We start from the raw sequence: 15,679 nt of genomic DNA on the forward strand, positions 1-15,679 counted from the left end.
CTTTAAAATTTCGTCAGACCAGGGCAAATGCCCCAAATGGGCGAAAAACTGTCCGACAACAATGGTTTCTGGGCCTCAACAATCACTTTCCGAACGTTTACTTTGGTTACCGTGGTTCCCTAGCGATGAGTTTCAGACGTGTTTATGTCTTTACAATGGTTTGTCACTTCTTTAATGCTGCCAGTTATGTATAATAGTTTATGCCTTTATAATGGTTTGCCAAATTTTCAATACTCTCAGTAATGAGGCTTTTTGAATAGACCTCATAGAAATCAGTATAAAAATTGCCGATTTAACTGCATAAATACGGAAATTTAGTTGGGGAGGGAGGGTTTCCTGCCACATCAATAATTTTAAAAATTAAATTGAATTCTCGATTTTTGAAATATTGAATTCACTTGGAGATACGAAGCCCAGAAAATTAAAAACATGAAGTAATTAGTGGAACCTACTTTTGAGTTGGATATCCATGCAATAACATTGATTTCAACTTTTTATTTATATCTTCTCAAGCATGAAAATTGTTGTCTCCGTATTGTCTTTTGATATTTATTTCCATAAATTCATATAGTTTAGGATGTTTTTAAAATTAGTTATGGGCCCCGTAAAGTGTATCGAAAAAATCCCACAGCTTTAATTAAGCATTTTTGGAATCTCAAACAGGCAGAAATAGATAACTTGAAGTTCAGGGGGAGGGAATCGAAATACTTTACACCCATAAAAAAAAGGGGGAGGGGACTATTCATTTCTACGTTTCTTTAAATGTAGATTTGTTTCTTTCATGAGTCGCGCAGGACGTCGCCATATTGGTTAACTTAGACACGGTTTGCATGTCCCTCAAAGAAAGAGGGAGATATCGCATGATCCAAAAAGCCTCATTGAAGAAAACCCGGGCAGCGCCGGGTATTATAGCTAGTGGTAATATAATAGTCATCAGAATAAATATTATCTGTTCCCGATCTACTTAATTCTGAACAAGAACTCAATTCGGCTTTGCTAGTTTTTCCAAATATATATCACGTTCTATGCTTTGTTCTTTGAACTAATCAAACTTGTTTTACTTACATAATGGCATTCTAGAGATGCACGTTTAATTTTCTTTCATCAATATTTTAAGATTTTGAAATTTTTCATATTATCACTAGCCTGGACCAATAAACGTCACTGAAAAGAGGAGTCACTGCCCTACTTGAAGGGCAACGTCAGATCTTTTTAACGTTATAGTACATCTAAATTCAGCACAATTAAAAAAACTAAATTACTACACCAAAATTTAGAGGGTCTGGGAAGAAAAAGCCCAATTGAAGAACATTGACAAATGATCAAATTACCTGCTTTTTTTACACAAAATTACGTGTGGTGTGTACGTATATACAAGGTGTCTAATCTTATCGTTATCCAATGCTTGTTTCCTGAACCGATGTTTTTAGAGACAACTCTCAATTAGGAAAAATATTTTAAATGATGTCGCCTATCATCTTAATTGCCGTTCAAATGAAAAAAGTTATCAATAAAAAGTTAAAAATTTAAATTTTTATTCAGTCCCTTCTGTTCTAACTTTCATTTAAAAAGTTACTACCCTGTCTCTCTTGAGGCCGACAAAACATTTCCATGTTTCTAAGAGCAATATTGGCCTAGATATTTAAATTCAAAAAGAAGAAAAATGGGTAAAGAACAGCATAAATGAGGCACAGCAGCATTGTCCGTTAGTTTATATGCTGTTCTTTCCCCTTTTTTCTCTACTTTTTGCATTCGAATTTCTCAGCGAAAAATTGCTCTTATAAACATGGACATTTTTCGTTGGCCTCAGGAAAGACAGGTCAAAAACTTTTTCAAATGAAAGAGGACGGAGAAACAGTATAAAAATTTAAATTTTATAACTGTTTTATTAATATTTTTTTTCATTTGAACAACATTTAAGATGATAGACGACATCATTTGAAATATTTTTTTTATTGAAAGTTGTCTCTAAGACCAGCGGTTCAGGAAATAGTCATTGGACAACGACAAGAGTGGACACCCTGTATACAGCAAGCCACGACGTTTCTACGAAAACTTTTCGCCGGTAAATATTTTAGGCGAGGCCTGCACATCTCATTGGCTTATTAACCAGAAATTACGATAAAGATAAGTCATAAAAATATATATAAAAATCATTTTAATAGAAATTACTGGAAAAAATATCTAAAATATATTGTTCATAGCACAAATAATAATCATGGTTCATTAGATTTTCTATAAAACTACACCTGAATGTATCTTCAAATAAAGAATAAAATCTATCACATGGAATTATTCCAAGAGTGAATTCTAGCATGCGGAATGATCGATTTAGAGATGCTTTCAAAAATTTCGTTCATGAAATAGTTGGATTTAAAACGGTAAATTACTCAGAAATTTTTATCGATAACCCTGATTGGTCAATGCCAATGCATCAATTACCGAATACTCCAATCCGCATAACCCTGAAATCAGTCTTAATTCCAACAGCGATGCGATATTATATTTTCTCACTTTTCACAATGATTCAATCGATCTCGTATACTGACTGTCACAAATGTCTTATAACAGCGGATATCTCTAGAACCGTTAACCTTAGAAACATGCTTTCCATTTCAAAAAGTTTTCAAATGACGTGAGGTTAGAGGAATGTTATTAAGTTATACTTATGTTATCAAGAACATGTGTAAAACATTTGAAATAAATCAATGATTAAACAGTATTTTCAATGATACTTCTGTTAGATCATTGTTTTCCATCATGTTAAAAGGTATGAGACACTTCAAATTTCCTAAGGGCTCATATACATTAATCAATAGAAAAATTAACTTTTTGTGAAGACCCCGTGTGCGCTGAAACTTCCAATTAATGGGATGTAAATGTGGTTTTGAGAAGCCTTTTAAAAAATTGCATATTTTTAATTTTTAAATTTAATATAAAGGAGATATTTGAGTTTATATAAGTTTTCAGCATTTGTCGCCAATGATTGAGAGTGTGGTTTACAAATGGTGAAACGTAAATCAATAATAATTTAATGCAAATTCTGTAATTGTCAAAATGCAAATGCTATTTATTGTAAAAAAATAAAATAGTTGGATTCACATTTTATTTGTATACAGTCAATAAAAATGCCAACTTTTGAACTAATGAAAATCTGCCAACACAGTGATAAGTTGCCAAAACATAGTGATTTTCGCTATCTAATATCTCTCGAAAAATATTACATTTAAAAATATGAAATTTTTTGCAAATGAATTTCCAGAGCGCGATCTACATGTCAATAATTGAAAGTTTTAGCACACGGGGACTGACGTTTTAGCACAATTTGGGACACCTGTCGAACATTTTTTCAGTGGCCTGTCGATGAATCCTTAGGCTTGCAACCCTTCTGGCTTGCAATCCTTAGTCAAAAAATTTCTAGAGCTTCTAAAAGAGAGTAGAATCGGCGAGAGAAGTTCTTTTAAAAGTAATGAGGAATAACTTCAGAATAAATGAGAAATAATTTCATAATTGTTGAAAGAAATTGTTTCAGAATTTCTGAAAGGAATAATTTGTGTCGGTTGGAAAAGTGATGGAGACATTCTTTAGGATTTTTTATCGAGACATAATCTATATGAACCACTTCCAGAATGGTCAGACAATAATTGGAGAACATTGTGGCATACTTCTGGAAATATGAAAGAACAGCTGCAGATGAGAACGGCCAAGATTTAAGTACGAAAAAGCCCCATCTAACAGATACACTATATTGCAATGGCCAAATTGCATGAATCAGGCTTCGCATTAATTTCTCATTCACCTAATTCAACGGATTTGACCTCCACGTGACTTCTTCCTGCTCCCAGTATTGAAAGTTTTGCTTGGAGAAAAATTGTGAATCCAATGAATTATCATATATGCATAGTATATCTTATAGTACGGTTTATCATGTTTACTAACGACGCGACGCTTGGGTATTACGCATAACCACCAGTAAAAGTGATAATTTTTTAGTACTTATTAAATTTACTGACGACGCTTGGGTACTATGCATAATCGCCGGTAAAAGTGGTAAATTTAGGGGAATTATCAAACATACCAAATATCCTTGGAAGAGCATCCTTTCCTATTTAATAATGATCAATATATAATTAGACACGCGTTGGAGGTTGGAAATTGCGACAAGGAAATCGGTTATTCGTGTGTTAATGGCCAATTAGTTACGAATATCAAGGTATTTTATTATCTACAGTGAAACCACGATATAACGATACTCTTTTTTTTTCGAGAAGAAAAAGGATTTTATTTGTATGAATAAAATACATACAATGATATAACAGAAACAACGCAACACATAAACTACACACAAATTGAATACAAGTGTAAGATCTCCCAAGGGACCTATGTCCGGCCAGGGCATATCCATGAAAATACACCAAAATATTTTCTCGTGGCAACACATCGTTTTATATAAACACGTATGTATGTACACGTGCGCATACATATATCGGTTTGTCCCCAAGGTTTGAACTGGTCACTCTGCGGACCAAGAAAAAATACCATTGTAGAAGGATTATCGTTACATATCGAGGGGCAGCAGTTTAACATATAGACATTTCCATGATTATAGACATTTCCAAACAAGACTTGAAAAAGTATCGTTGTAGAGGAATTTATCGTTTTATTGAGTATCGTTGTAAAGAGATTTTACTGTATTATACTGTTACGAAAATTATAAATAGTTAGTTATATATATTACTAATAGTCCTTATTTATGAAATAAAATGAAAATTATATATGTAAGTAAATAGTTCTTATTTATAATTTACTATGTCATTTTTCATCTGCTAATAGTGTAAATAGTCATTATGGTGACAGCCTTTATTCTAAACAAATATAGGAATGGATTAATTCCTATATTTGTTTACATCTAGCTAACATGTCCATGAAACATGTTCATATTTTTATAGAATCAATTAATATTGTATTATTATAAATACATTGCATTTGTGTTATAAATGGGTTGTTCCAGACTCTGCCACGAAGCTGGGCTGGGAGAGATCTCGGTAACGGGACAAGTCCAGTGGCAAAGTTCTGGCGTTCATTCATTCATTGTTATAAATGGGTTTTTTTTTTTCATTTGAAAATTTTCGATCATTCAACATTTTTTGACCAACCAGTTAGTTTTTAATCGATTCCCAGTCCTAATTTTCAGCTTTAACAGATCATATTCTTGTCTGTAAGGTATGTATCGAGAAGTACAACTTTTAAAGACTCAAAGACCTTCTTCTTCACATCGCGAATGAAGAGTCTCTTTCGATATTTCAAGACTATGATTTCGACTTTTGATATTTTAGTTTCCGTCCTTGGCGTTATCTTTGACTATTGCAGCTATTAACAGTGGCTCGAACGATGCAAAAGCCACAACTTCGATCGTAGGAATGAAAAAAATACGTGTAGGGGTGGAAAATGGGGCAAGTCGTGAAACCGCAAACTTCAATAACAAGATAGGTTTGCAGTCGCACAGCCGTAAATTAGTCTGCGGTTAATCCTAGAAAGAGTAAAAGTACCAATACCAGATTATTGCGCATTTTGCCAGATATTGCCAGATATAAGTGCGTTTTGAGTCAGTACATTCCAAACAGTAATGTTTAAGAAATAGTACAATAAACGATGTTATCCATTCGGTACACGATTTACATCACAATGTCTTATAGTCCTACAGCGGTTTCATTGAGATTGTATTTGTTATGGTTAATGTGATAAATCCGGTTATTATGCATAATTGCCAAGAGTATTGGTAAGTTTGATAAATTTCCCTAAATTAATCACTTTTTACCGCCGATTATTCATAGTACTTTGGTAAATTTGATAAATTTGATAAATTTCCCTAAATTAACCGCTTTTATGCCCGATTATGTATAGTACCCAAGCGTCGTTGGTAAATTTGATGAATTTCTCTAAATTAATCACTTTTACCGACGATTATGTATAATACCTTAGCGTTGTGTTGTTGGTAAACATTATAAATTGTACTACAGGGTGGGCAAAAAGTCCGTAAAAACTTTAAAAACTTCTAAAAACCGGAAAAATTACCGAAATAAGAAACAGTTTGCAGGATTAGCATCGCTAGGTCACGGGATTTTTTTTGGCAGGAAAAACTCAAAAAACAGCCGATAGGTGGAGCTGGTATGAGTGACTTTGGTGGAAATATGCAAATGAGACGGTTATAAGAACTTGCGCTTCTAATCCATAACCAATTCACCGTTGTGAACTGTGTATGTGGACCTGCTATACTCTGCCGTTGCTGAATTTGTGACTCGCCTGCATTGTGTTATCCCCTGTGGTGGTGGTCATGTTGAACGCATATATCTGTAGTAAACGATTTGGAGGCATTCTGTTCGTTTTGAGTATCTTTTCTTTGACATGTGTACGTCATTTAACCGTTATTTCGGTTACTTTTTTCTGGTTTTTATGAATTTTTAAAGTTTCTACGGACTTTTTGTTCACCCTGTATACGTGATAATTCAATACGTGATAATTCATATATGCATTGTATCATTATATTGGAACACGATCGCAAAATTTGTTATAATTATATCGGGGTCCCACTAAATTCATCACACATACTCATTTGGATTTGTTTTCCATATTTATCAAATACACAAATTACACTTGGGTATTATGCATAATTACAGATAAAGGCGATAAATTTCAAGTATTTATCAAATGTACCAACGCCGCTTGTGTGTATTATGCATATTCCCCGGTAAGTGATAAATTTATCAAACTTACCAAGACGATTGGTAAGTATGCATAATAGCCGATTTATCACATTTACCGTAACATATTCATTCTCAATGCCACCTCATGTAAATACGTTTACCAGTAGGAAATACAGTCAGCAAATCATGTACTAGCCTCATAAATCTTGTACATATTAAACTGGGTATTCTAAACTTGCTACCAAACAAACTACCCGATTAAAGACTTAACAACATGCGGTTCTAAATACGAGCATATGTGAACTGCTATTTTTGTGGTTTTTCATTGTGATTAGGAAAAGGTTCAATATTTACGTACGAAACTCTATCAAGATTATCTTTTTATCTATAGATGATGTCACCCTCCGCTGATAATACGAAGGTTTCTCAACAGCTGGCTGATGCGAACATAAATTCAGGAAAGAAAACTAAAAGGGCGCGGTAGCCCGGTCGATAAGATACTCGCCTAAAGTACCAAAAGATGTTTAGAGGTGTCGCGAGTTCGATACTCGGTTCGTCCTTGTCAAAAAACTTTCCTGACACAGGGGTACAACAAACAAAACGGCGACTTGACCGCAGCAAAAAATTGCTACCGCAGGGAGTCCCCCATCGAGGGGTTAGCGCACCACCCTCTCGACGAGTATAAAAAACAAGCCTGCCGTTCGGAATCGGCAATAAATTGTAGGTCCCGGTCTAATTAGCCCTCGCGTGCAGAAAATGACCGTGGTGCGACAAAAATGATCAAAATGATCAAAAATGATCAATGAAAACTAAACTGAATTTATCATCATTCACAACTTAATATTTATCTTCGCATCAGCTGTTGAAACTTTCGTTAGACGACTAACTCTGATATAGTGCCTGGGGGTCCTCAATGAAGATGGAGAAGTGGACCATGAAGAAGAGCCATGGTGGCCCACAGAGACCAAAGACCCACTGGCTGGCACAAAAGCCGGACGGCAAGCCTGAAACTGAACTGTTAGTCAAGGCGTAGCTCTGCGAGTGCAGGGCTCGACTCGGGGCCTCAGACGGAGGAGAAGACCATGAAGAAGAGAAAACAGGGATCGCAGACACCAAAGACCCATTGTTTGGCAATTGGGCCACCCAGCAAGGCCATACGAACTGACAGTTCAGCAGAGCGAGAATATGTGAGCGCAGGGCCCGCCTGCAGGACCTCAACGTAGACAGAGAGAAGAACCATGAGGATGGGCAATTGAGTCTGTAGACACCAAAGACCCATTAGCCGACATGTCAGACGGCCAGAAAATACGGAAAGGCAGCAAGGGCTCAACCGATCAACGTGGGCTACCTGGAAGTCCTTTGACCTTTGAAGACCCATTTAGCTGGCCTCATGGCTAGCGAGCAGCAAGGGCAACCAAACACTTGGGCTATGCCACCCAAAGGCCCACTATTGTTGTTAAGAACCATCGAGTCGATTTCGACTCCTGGTGACTCTATAGATCATAGTTTCTCAACCTTTTTTGTCCCATCGCCCCCCAACGCAGTCCAACCCATAGGATCCTATGTTAAACCTGTATCTTCTACCATCCCCCTGGAACATTCCACCGCCCCCTAGGGGGCGTTAACGCCCACGTTGGGAATCACTGCTATAGATCATGGCTCTCCTAGCTGGTCTGTCATTCACAGCATGTCTCAGTTGTGCTAACTTCATTCCAGCGCTTTGCAACACCTCTTCTATCCATCTAGTGCTTGTGGTCTGCCTCTCCCTCTCGTTACCTCCATTCTTCCAAGCATTACCATTTCTTCTAGTGAGCCTTCTGTACGCATTACATGGCCAAAGTAAGAGAGTTTCTGTTTAATGACTATTGCTTCTAGAGAATAGTCAACCTTGACTTCTTCGATAACCGATTTGTTAGTCCTTTTAGCTGTCCATGTAATACTCAGCATCCTCCTCCAGCACCAAAAAGGCCCACTAGCTGCACTTTAATAACCTTACTCTTATACTTTGTATATAATCGTTTTCGCGTCTCCGCCCAGGGCTTTCGTATTCCAGAAGATCCAGGGGACCCAAGGAATCCGGAGGCAGGGGATACACTCACACTTCCGTCACAAATCAATCGTTAGTATATTACCTATGATGATACTACTACTACTAAACCACACATGCACCTCGTCCATATTCCTCTGTGGAACCTCTAATGATGATACTATGATGATTACCTACGATGATAGATAGACCAGAGTTGTGCTCGATTTGAATGAACGTTGAAACCTTAGTATGATCAGCGGAGAGCGACATCATCTTCGTATAAGTCGCTATCTGGTGGTAGTGTCGGCAATTGTGAGCCGAGTTAGGTACAACTGTCCATGCACGGTCCCGTTCAGCACATTAAAGCTCTAACGAAAGAGGCTGGTTGCGTTTGTAGCGTAGTTGTCTATCGCTCACATCCGACAAGTGATAGGACGTGGGTTCGATTCTACGCAGAGGCAGTTGAATTTTCTTTTCTGAATTCATCTTCGCGTCAGCCAGTTGTGTGTGCGGAAACCTTCGCAAGATTATCTTGGACCAAAAAAAATTACGAAAAAACGGTTTTTGATCAACCCTGTATCAGAAGAATTTGAAAAACTTTTGAAAAAGAATATTTCACTTGTTCTGTGCAATACCTGTGTGTATTTTCCTGAAAATAGCACGTACATTTTCAAAGATATGAATGATATAAAATTCTAGTTGCGGAGTTTTCAATCAACTTCAATTTTTACGAAAGTTACAGAAAATTTGACACTATACGTGAGACGAAAGAAATTTAAAATGTAACAATACGATGTTTAACGAGATATGAACATTTTAAGTAAAAGATTTTTAATTACGTATGTCATTGAGTATAAATTTTATTTTTTGCATAACTTGCTTGCCAGGTATATAGGGCAACCTATGTGAAAAGTTGCTGCCGTGAAAATTTAGGAAGATATCGGTGGTACAATGTAATTTACAAACCTGCTGAAAAGTAGCTAGAGCTGAATGATGAGGGATTTTCCACAAATTGGAATTCGATTGTCATCCGTCATTTCAATATTTCCTTCAGGTTTTTTTTCATTTGGATATCATACACGTGTGTTATGCTCAAAAATTTCTCACATATAGCACCAGACACGTGTTTTTGCTCAGTTGCACGATTCTGGGCCTTATTCTCGAAATAATAATAAAATAACAGAAACTAATTAAAACAGAAATTTGTGGAAAATGCCTTATCATCCAACTACTCTCAGCAAGAAGCTTGAATTACATCTGACTATACATCTTTTTTTATTTTCACGACATTCATCTGGAATTTTTATTTAAGTTGTCCTACATACCTGGCAACCAAATAATGAAAAAATAAAATTGATATTTTCTGTGCATGCGTAACCAAAAATCATTTACTTAAAATGCTCATGTCCCATCAAATACTAAATCGTTACATTTAATTTCTTTACAGTGCGTCTTATGTACAGTATCAAATTCTCTGTAATTTTTGTAAAATTTTTTGTAAACTCCATATGAGCATAAAAACATGCGATGAAAATGCAATTTTTATAAGAAGCATTTATATCTTCATGAATATAAGCGCTATTTTTACTAAAATGCATACAAGTATTGCACAAAGAACAAAAAATATTCTGTGAAAGTTACATATTATTTCATGGTACTGGGCTGATCAAAAACTTTTTCTTTTTCGTAATTTTTTATTTTGCCCTTAAAACCTTCGGGACTGAATCTGCACTGGAAAGTGGGATTTCAAATATTACGTTTGTGTGCTTAAAATTCGAAAAAAAATCTCAACTTCTCAATAACCTCTCAAAATCTTAGTTTCAACATCTCGTGTCAGCTGACTTATGGCTGTATAGCGTATGATCAATACGATCAAATATTGAGTTGAATGTCATGGAAGATTGTTTTATGTGGACACGTGACCCCCCCCCCCCCCCGAATACAACCAGACCCTTTGAATGGACTACAGCCTCTATACAGAAAATTTTTTCCCAGCACGAATCGTTCTCACGAATACCAAAAATTTCCAAACGCTTTTCATGAATACAAAAAAAATCATTAATATCGTGGACGTTAACACCCATTTCATGATGTAGTTTAAAGACCTTGTTCCGATATATTACGGCAATGTAATGCATTTAATGTCGTTCAAATATATGGAAATGTATCAGGGGTGTGGCTGGTTTTTTAAAGGGGGTAAGAAAAACCTTTTTTTCCTTGCTCGAGCCGCACCTCGACCTTTACCCGAGACCAGGTAAGTTATCACACGAGGTGGCGATTCTACTTTACTCCATAAAACCCATTCATTTTTATTGCGGCTCTTATTATATATAGTATTATCATTATCATTTCCAACAAAACAATTCTATTTTTTGAGAAGAATAGAATTCACTGTTATTGTGTTCCTTTCTTTTTTGTCTATCGATAGAGATTTGATCACGAAATAGCGGCGTTCGATTTCCGGATTGCTAGAGAAATTCAAACGACAGATAGACACTGAAGTGCCACGTAATTGGGGGCAACTCCGTCCTTTTTCGTATCTTATAGCAGTGTTGGTTATCGTGGGGCAATATGGCCTACTCGTGGTCCTTGGATATTCTAATCGACCACGGGTGAAAATTACACGAAAAGGGAGCCGCGAAAAGTGGTGAAGGGGCCATCACCACTCTGAAGAAATAAAGCTTCCAAGTGAAATATGATGCACTAAAATGTGACTATTATCTGTCCATGGAAACAGGGCCATCTGAACCCATGTAACTCATATGCATATGGAGCTTGTATAATGAGATCTGGTTCTATGATTTTCGAGGGGGATTAGGAAATTTCTCCCCCAACATTTCGTTACAGGCACATTTCTCCCTGAAATTTCATTTGCTCTGACCGTACGAATGGCTGATTATGTGAGTGATTTCACAGAAACAATTCTGGAATAAATATTTAAAAAAAAAACAATTCTGAATTCTAGAATATGGGCTCATTCAAGTATAACGTCAGCATCGATGGCGGTCCCGATTTGATGACTTTGTATGGCAAGGGGGTGGTGGGTTTGGATGATGCTTACGTCATCAACCACTCTTTATAAAAATATGAAATATTCTGAATGGCATCTTACTCGGTGCGTGAAACGAGAAACCCTTTCACTAGTTTGTGGGCACCTGAACTAACATTTTACCTAATGATAAGTTTCCTACAGCACAACTTTAGTGATCTCTACAAGTTTCGCGGATCCAAGTGCTCTGGAACTGTGCCACTCATCACTCAAGTGATCCGTAGTTATTTCGCGGATCACTTAATCTAAGAATGTGCCGCGGGTAATTTGAGTGATGTATAACCGCACTGCTCTAAAACTGTCACATGTCACTCAAGAGATCTTTAAATGTGCCACGGATCTCATACGTGTTCTGGAACTGTATCGTGGGTCACTTAAGTGATCTGTGAATGTGCCACGGGCCTACTTGAGTGATCTGAAAAATGGGCCACGGGCCTACTTGAGTGATCTGAAAATGTGCCACGGGCCGCTTAAATGCTCTGGAATTGTGCCGCAGGTCACAAAATTAGGTCTAAGGGGGCAGGCAACATTAGATAACCCCCAGCGCCACATTTAGTCCGCGGGCCAAGGGTGTACCATATATGGGTGGGTCGCAATGAATTTCTTAAAAAGAAATTTTGATTTCTTAGCATTCAAATAGCACTGAAATTAACAGAAATTGATTATGTATTCATTAAAAATAAAATTTGTAATTGTCTGGGGAGGGGATGGCACGAGCCCCCTGTACACCCCCGGCGTACGTCTGTGATCCCACTAATATGCGTTAAGAGCCGACGAAATTTTGCTGTGAATGAGTGAGGGGTCAGAGTTTTGTTGACGGGGGGGGGGGGTCTCTAATAAATAAAAGTCTTCAATTATTTTCGTCCTTGATTAACTCGGGGCCCATTGGTTCCTTCTATGTAGATGACACTAAATTATCTGAGGCCGGTGGCCCGCGGGCTTCGTGGGAAGTTTCAACTTGGCATTCCTTGTCTGAAACGTTGAAGATCTCTGGCTTAGGTATTTATCGTGATTGATACTTTCGAACAGAATACCTTTATCGGGCCGGATGTAACCTTTTGGCGGGTCACATTTGCCCCGCAGTTGCTGGAGGTTGTCTACTCCTGCTAGTTGAATCCTATGTCTCATCGTGTGACGGCTATTAACGGGGTTAGGTATGTTGTGGTACCACCCATTACAGATATGAAAATCCTGATTGCAGTGGCACTTCATTGTAGGAGAACATTCTCTTTTATCCCCTTTTTCCCACCCTACTCGATGGGCGTTACAGCCTTGATAAAGATGATGTCGTCATTTAAAAGTTCAATTGAAAGTGACGAAATCGAGTGCAATTCGAATAAATTAATTGCAGGGAAATTTGTTTCTTTTTCTCGCTACACCATCGAAATAAAATGTAAATTAAATTCTGATTGATTGAAGTTATGTCTTGGTACGTATATAATATGGGTACATACAATTATTATAATGTCTTGTATAATATCCAATAAAATGAAAATTTGTTGCTCATCAAACTCAGAAATCAAACAGATTGATATTAATTTTTATTGTTGGTCAATGATCGCAATTTCAAGATTGATGACTATAGTTTACTCGCGGGGGTCTTCAACCTTTCAGACATAGCGGGCCAAAAAAAAAAAATTTCCATGAAGCCCGAAGGCCACCATCTCATTTGTCGGAATCTAAATTCGCACAGTGGTGGCTTAACGGGTGGGCTAAATGGTGCCCAGGGCTCCGAGTAAAATGGGGGAGGGGACAATATTAATGGAGAATTTTATTTATTCTGATATTCTTTGCCATAGCTATGAATTTTCATTAAAAAATTCTGAAATTATTTTTTCATTAAATATGAAAAAAATTTCCATCAATTCCCAAATTATTTTTTGTCATTTATTCTGAAAATATTTTTTATTTATTCTGAAAATATTTTTTATTTATTCTGAAAATATTTTTTGAAATTTTTTTATTTATTCTGAAAATATTTTTTGAAATTTTTTTATTTATTCTGAAAATATTTTTTGAAATTTTTTTATTTATTCTGAAAATATTTTTTGAAATTTTTTTATTTATTCTGAAAATATTTTTTGAAATAAGTTTTCTTTCTATAATCATATCTGGAAATATTCTTGATTAATTATACATTTTCATAAATTGCGAAATATTCTTTTTACTCTAATTCTGAAATTATTGCTCATTAGTTCTGAAATTATTGCGCATTAGTTATGAAATTATTTCTCTCGTAAGCTTTGAAATGTTCTCTTGAAGTAATTTGATATTGCTTCGTGGCCCGCTCATGATGCGTTTGAGATTCCTGGTGTACCGAATAGCTCTCCATCACATTATTCGATGTCAATTCAATGGCTAGACCTAGAATAATTGTGGTTCGTACCGCCCGAGTAGCGCAGTGGTTAGATGCTCGTCTTCCACTATGAAGGTTGTCGTCAAGGTCCTCGGGCTGGAATCCTGGCACAAGCATCAGAAACAAATTATTTGCCTGGCGCGAACACCGATAGATGGCGCCTTCATTTTCCACCCAACTACACTGGTTGGAAATTGCCGTATGGTGATATATGGACCGGAGTTAATGTGCGGTAAAGTAGTTATATATATTATTAAAATATAATTTTTTTTATACGAAAACAGAAAAAAAATTAAATACGTGAACTGGAAAGCAAAAAGTATGAACAATGAAAATTTCAAAAATGAAAAATTCAAAAAAGAATTCAAAAATGAAAAAAGTTATAGCCAATGCCTAGGGCTCTCATCGGGGGGAACACCCTGACATTGGCTTAACACAGAATGTTTCTGAGAGCATTTCCTGGATTCCTTAGCTAAATAGATGCTCGATCCCTCGACGTTCTGCTGTAGTATAATTGAATTCAAAAATCTGAAAATGAAGCCAAACAAATGTTTTTATCAAGATGAAGTTGCAGTCAATAAATATATATAAAATATATTAAATAGATGCAGAAGGTGCAAGTACATACCATGTGCTAGTCCTACTTATAGGGGGTAAAATTCAAAGTGCACAGTTAAAGTTATTGTTGTGAGGAGGAAGTAAGTCCAAGGTGTGAGGAGGAAACCTATTGTATATTAAGATTTTTTTTTTAGATTATTTAATGCATTTTGAAAATCGTTGGCATAATTACAGATATGTTTGATACGAGAAATTTGAGAAATTACAATATTTTTGAAAACCTTTTTGCTAATATTTGAATTGTGATTGGTTAGAAAATTGACTTTGAAATTAGTTTTTTCTGTTGTCGCGGATACCAGTTAATACCATATTGTTAGCAATGTTTATTTTTAAGTCAAGAAAATCTGCTTGATTATTGATGTGATTGGTTTTTTTTAAGATTTAATGTGGCTAGGATAGACTTGCTGGCTGATTTCGTGAAAGTTGTTGTAGTTGAAGATTATTAGATTATCAATGTATCTAACCAGTAATATTAAGAGAAATTTTAAATTTTTGTTTTCAAAGTAATGCAAGAAAGTATATGCGAAAGCACTAGAAAAACAAGTCCCCATAGGAATCCCTGTGTGGTTTTTTTATACTATAAACAAATACCATTAAATAAAAATTAGTTCTCAAAAATACAAAATTTTGCAATATTCAAACATTCGTGTTTTTGGAAAAAATGGAAAAACCACGACTACACTATACTTATTTATTTATTTATTTACTAGCTATACTACCCGGCGTTGCCCGGCTTTTCTTCAATGAGGCTTTATGGATCACGTGATATCTCCCTCTTTCTTTGAGGGACATGCAAACCGTGTCTAAAGTTAACCAATATGGTGACTTCCTGCGCGACTCATGAAATAAACAAATCTAAATTTAAAGAAACGTGGAAATGAATAGTCCCCCCCCCCTTTTTTTTATGGGCGCTCGGTATTTCG

Source organism: Pholcus phalangioides, unplaced genomic scaffold (assembly GCF_987345545.1).
Source record: "Pholcus phalangioides strain wild (caught in Gottingen) unplaced genomic scaffold, Ppha-v1.0 ptg000024l_1, whole genome shotgun sequence".
Lineage (NCBI taxonomy): Eukaryota > Metazoa > Arthropoda > Arachnida > Araneae > Pholcidae > Pholcus > Pholcus phalangioides.